The sequence below is a fragment of the Caretta caretta genome, chromosome 8 (assembly GCF_965140235.1).
Source record: "Caretta caretta isolate rCarCar2 chromosome 8, rCarCar1.hap1, whole genome shotgun sequence".
Taxonomy (NCBI): domain Eukaryota; kingdom Metazoa; phylum Chordata; order Testudines; family Cheloniidae; genus Caretta; species Caretta caretta.
This window is the reverse complement of record NC_134213.1, coordinates 79,413,456-79,419,455: the sequence shown is the minus strand read 5'-3', so window position 1 is coordinate 79,419,455 and position 6,000 is coordinate 79,413,456.

Genomic DNA, 6,000 nt, shown 5'->3' with positions numbered 1-6,000 from the left:
CTCCAGTCTATACCCATGGCATTCCTCCCCCCTCACAGTCCAGCACTGCAGACTCCCACTACCCATTGCACTCAACACCCATGCCTCTGCATTTTGGTCCTGCTGAAGTACAGTACCCGCTGCATTGTACTCCAAAGGAGAAGACTGGATATGTCCTGGGACACACACAAATCTTTAGCCATCCCGGGACCCCTCCTCCTCCTCCTCCTGGGACCCTCCCTTCCCCCATCCCCCTCACTGCTGATTTTTTTTGGTTTGATTATCTCCTCCGGTTGTTTTTTAATAAAAGAATTTTGTTGGTTTGAAAGCAATCTTTATTCTATTAATTGAAAGCAAAAAGAGCACTGCAAAGCAATGTTAAACCTACATATTGCATTGTCTGCACCAATCACTTCCTAGCATGACAAGCACTGCACTCCTGAGCACAGCAACAAATATTAGTGGCTTTCAGCTTCAAACCACTGCCTCAGGGCATCCCTGATCCTTATGGCCCTGCGCTGTGGCCCTCTAATAGCCCTGGTCTCTGGCTGTTCAAACTCAGCCTCAGGCACTGAGCCTCAGCGGTCCAGCCCTGAGTGAAGCTTTCACCCTTCCCTTCACAAATATTATGGAGGGTACAGCATGTGGCTATAAGCATAGACATATTATCATCAGCCAGGTCCATCTTCCTACAGAGGCAGCACCAGTGGGCCTTTAAATGGCCAAAAGCACACTCAACATACATTCTGCACTTGCTCAGCCTGTTATTGAACCACTCCTTGCTGCTGTCAAGTTGCCCCGTGTATGGCTTCATAAGCCATGGCATTAAGAGGTAGGTGGGGTCTCCCAGGATCACAAGGGGCATTTTGACTTCCCCTACAGTGATCTTCTGGTCTGGGAAGAAAGTCCCTGCTTGCAGCTTCCTGAACAGGCCAGTGTTCCAAAAGATGCGTTGTTCTGTGCTAGGCCCCAGGCCTATCAGGAGTGCTCCGAAAGAACAAGGCCTACACGCAGCAAAGCAGCGAGTTATTGGCTTTAATGAAGGTAAGTGACACACCCGCAACAGGGACTCCAAGTGTTGCTGTCACGGAAGTGGGGAACCCAGCGCACCGGAGCTCTGCCTGGGATGGAGTCCGACGAAGGGGCAAACAGCGAGCCATAATAACCAGTACACAGAAACAGCTCATGAATATATAATTAGGTACTTTCCTAAAGGGGTTTTCCGCTACCTGGCAAAGGGCCATGCAGGGCAGACAAAACCGGCCTAAAGCTGGTTATAGCCGGATTTCCATGTCTTATAGTGACCTGTCGGCTCCGAGAAAGTGGAAGTTCCCTAGCTAGGCTGTAACAAAGTCTTCCGCAGTCTCGTACATGCGTGCAGCATACACCTTTCCAGACCAGCCTGCGTTAATGTCTGTGAAATGCCCACAGTGCTTCACAAGCGCCCGGAGAACCACTGAATTGGAATATGCGTGCCATCTATTGCCCCTCTGCAGTTAGGGAAGCCCATTTGTGCAAAGCCATCTACAATGTCATGCACGTTGCCCAGAGTCACGGTTTTTCGGCGAGGATGCGATTAATGGCCCTGCAGACTTCCATCAATATGAGTCCAACAGTAGACGTTCCCACTCTGAATTGGTTAGCGACCGATCGGTAGCAGTCTGGAGTAGCCAGCTTCCACTGTCTAGTCGCCACGCGCTTCTCCAATAGCAGGGCAGCTCTCATTCTTGTGTCCTTGCGCCATAGGGCTGGGATTTGCTCATCACACAGTCCCATGAATGTGGCTTTCCTCATCCGAAAGTTCTGCAGTCACTACTCGTCATCCCAGACATGCATCACGACGTGATCCCACCACTCAGTGCTTGTTTCCCGAGCCCAGATGCGGCGTTCCACTGTGGTCAGTACTTCCGTGAATGCCACAAGCAATCTCGTGTTGTAGCTACCATGCGTGGTGAGATCAATGTCGCACCCCGCTTGCCTTTGTAGTTTAAGGAATAACTCCACTGCCACTTGTGATGCGTTGCTCAGAGCGAGCAGCATACTGGTCAACAGTTCGGGATCCTTTCCTGCAGACCGAAGAGGCAGGGAGCACAGTACACAAACCGTTGAAAGATGATGGCAAATGCGGATGGAAGTACAGGGATTGCTGGGATGCGACCCAGGATGCCCCGCAACCCCCTCCGTCTTCCCACAACTCTTAGCGGCAGAAGAGGAAGAGGTGCTCTGTGGGATAGCTGCCCAGAGTGCACCACTCCAAATACCGCTGCAAGTGCCGCAAGTATGAACACACTATTGCGCGGGTAGCTGACAGTGTGAACACAGAACAGCGGTTTCCCTTCAACGCTCTCTGAGCAGTCCTGTAACTCCTGGTGCTGTAACTCTGTCAGTGTAGACATACCCTAAAGAGATACAGGTTTAATTCCCTGCTCCACCATGGTCTTCCTGTGGGCAAGTCACTGAATCTTCATGTGCCTCATTTTCCTATCTATAAAATGGGAATAATAGTTTTTCCCCAGCCCACAGAGATGTTGTGAAGAAGCATACACTAAATATTGCTAGGTGTTCAGATACTGTGGTGATGGGGCCATATAAGTACCTAAGATAGATAGATGCTTCAGGGAATAAGTTAGTTGTGGTGGTCAGGAAGCAATCCATCAAATACAAAAGTTCCCAATTGGCTAGAAATGTGTTTGTGGGAGGAGGGATTGACATGCCTCCTAAGCACCCATATTGGTAGAATGCCAGGCTAAATAGAACAATGGTGTGATCTGACACAGCACATCCTATATTGAGGCTGAGTAATTTAGCAGCAAGAGGACAGCAATTTAAACTCTCAATTTGTACTGAGAGCATAGCTTATGTGTCAAATCCTCTCCCTCATGATCTAGGTGAAAACTTGCTTCTGAAAGTATTTTTCTTTCTAAAACCAAACATGAAAATGAAAACAGAAGAAACTTAGCACAAAAGAACTGTTTAAATAGCAGAGGTATTGAGATACTATGGAGCAAAAAAGTCAAAGTTAAGGCTGACATACCCGTAGGCACCTGAGGGGCTGCCAAACAGCAATAGTTTTATATACACACTCAGTGAAACAAAACATCAAATTTGATCCTGCTCCCACTGAAGTGAATCGCAAAACTCCCATTAGATTTCAATGGTTCAGGCTCAGGCCCCTTCTGACAAGGAGGTAGATTAAAGATAGCATGCAAGCCATAATGTTGTATTTGTTTATTTTGTGCCACAATCAGTGTTGCTAACACTTCATTTTTTGTACATTTAGAAGATATTTAGTTATCTCAATTATTTAACAATGTGTAAAATTACAAACAAGTTCAATTACAATATGTTCCTCTTGCTTGTGTAAACCTCTCTTCTTGGCCACATACATAATGAAAACCCTATTGAGTCAGTAATAAAATCCAGAAATCTTTCAAGTCTCAGAACAGAATGTTCAAATTTTGTAGCTCACTTCCTTTTCTAACCAGACAGCAGGGCTGCCAAGAGAATTTCTGGGCCTTCAGCCCCTTTTCATATTCTTTTAGAAAATATATAGCACTCTATCAGAGCTGCCAGGGAGCAGACACTGATTATTTTTAATCCAATTATGTACAAATGCAATTAAAAAAATAGAATACTCCTTGGTTTTCACTCAAATGGGACAAATGCCTCAGCCTCGGGCAGGGAAAACAATCGTCTCCAGTTTTGTCAATAAATAAATGTTCATGTCACCCCAGTGAAGGAATAATGCACTACCACACACTTCAGGACATGGCTTCCAAGCACACAGCCCTAATTCACATGTTGTCGAACATGCAAAATGGGTAGTCACACATGCCAGTACCTGATTTGCATGTGTAATAGCAGTAAGTGTGTGTGCAAGTTAGGTGCATGATTTGGCATATATTGGTTTTTGAAGACCATTTCCTTAGGACTCATCCTGTGAGAACGTTAGCGCCCTCACCTCTCATTGAAGCCAATGAGTGATGAGGTGCTTGGCAAGTCACAGCATGGAGATTTTGATAGTAAATATATGAGTATTAATCTTATATTACATACAACACTTGAGATTCCTGTATGATGGATTAATAGTCCTGGCACTAGCTGCACAAAATGAAAATTCCACAACTGCACTTTTATTTCTGTTTGGTAGCATGGTCTGCTTTTGTATTTATACTGTAAATAGCCCGTTAAAAAGGAGCACAATAGATTTCGCATATGTTAGTACAATAATTACAGTACAGGAGCCGGCAACAGCCACGTGAAGGGAATAACAAACATTCAAAGAGGTTCATGTGGCATAAAGATACAAAACTAAGCTCAAGTCAGAGAGTTTTCCCACACTCCAGTTAAGTGCATTAACAACAGGCCACTGATGTACTTTATGTGATCACAAGAAAGCATCATTGTACATGGCATGATATAATGTATCCCTAAGGCATTTATCATAAGATATCTGTAGCAGAGGTATTTAAACTGGTGTGTGTGTGAGTACCACAAGGACCAATGAACATACAGTTTTAAAGGGGGCTATGAAATAACCTGTCTAGGAAACATAGGTATCAACATGAGAGCGGGGAGTTAACTCCATCCCTCTTAGGAATTTTACAGGAAAAACCAGGTAATCCTAAACCTAACCCACACCCTAAAATGGAAGGAACTCATGGATTTTTCCCAAGTTCTTTGCATTGCTCCTATGCTTAAATCTTTCCACATCAGTACAGTGACATAATGAGGCAGAATAGGGCACAGATAGCAATTACTGAAAGGTCCCTGGAATTTGAGATAGCCCAAAAAGAAATATTTAGGAGGAAGAATTCCAGAGAGATGAAGAGAATGAAAACCAGCCAAACAAAAACCAGACAGATTGTAGGGATGGGGAGGCAGGTTGGGGACAAAAACCAAGAAGAATAGTTGAGCAAACAGGCAAAAAGATGAGGGGACATGGATAAGAGAAATCCAAACAGAAACAATGGGTTGCGGGCAGAGTGGGAGGGGGGAGAGAAAAGAGAAGGAAGGGAGAGAGAGAGAGAGAAAGCAGGTAAGGACAGACTAAATGGAGGAGGAATGGAGTGCAAGAATGGTGGGATTAAGAAATATGAAGAGATGAGAAAGGTAATGGTAGGAGAAACTCACAGCTCTATTGTACTGCTGTGTATTTTCCCTTTTTAAAAATGAATGCATAACCAGTGTCAGAATAAACTCAATGTGGCAGACATTCACAGTAGTAGGCATTATGAAGTGACTGAATCTGCAGTAAGAGGCCCAGGCCCAGCAGCTTGTCCAACCAGATGAAATGATAGGGTTTAAATGGGAGAATTGCTCCTTTAGAAAAGCTATGCCATTCCAAGTGAGGGATTGCTTAGCAGGGGTAGCTCCCCAGGAACACAATATACTGCACATGCATTCGGTGTGAACATAAGAACGGCCATACTGGGTCAAACCAATGGTCCATCTAGCTCAGTATCCTGTCTTCTGACAGTGGCCAATGCCAGGTGCTTCAGAGAGAATGAACAGAACAGGTATCAAGTTATCCATCCTCTGTTGGCCATTCCCAGCTTCTGGCAAACAGAGGCTAGAGACACTTCAGAGCATGGTTTTACATCCTTGCCCATCCTAGCTAATAGCCATTGATGGATCTATCCTCCATGAACTTATCTAGTTCTTTTTTGAACCCTGTTTTAGTCTTGGCCTTCAGAACATCCTCTGGCAAAGAGTTCCACAGGTTGATTGTGTGTTGTGTGAAGAAATACTTCTTTTAGTTTGTTTTAAATCTGCTGCCTATTAATTTCATTTGGTGACTCCTGGTTTTTGTGTTATGAGAAGGAGTAAATAACACTTCCTTATTCACTTTCTCCACACCAGTTGTGATTTTATAGACCTCTGTCATATCTCCTCTAAGTAGTCTCTTTTCCAAGATGAAAAGTCCCAGTCTGATTAATCTCTCCTCATATGGAAGCTGTTCCATACCCCTCATCATTTTTGTGTAGAGCTATTATTATTTGGCAGTAATTCAGGAACCAG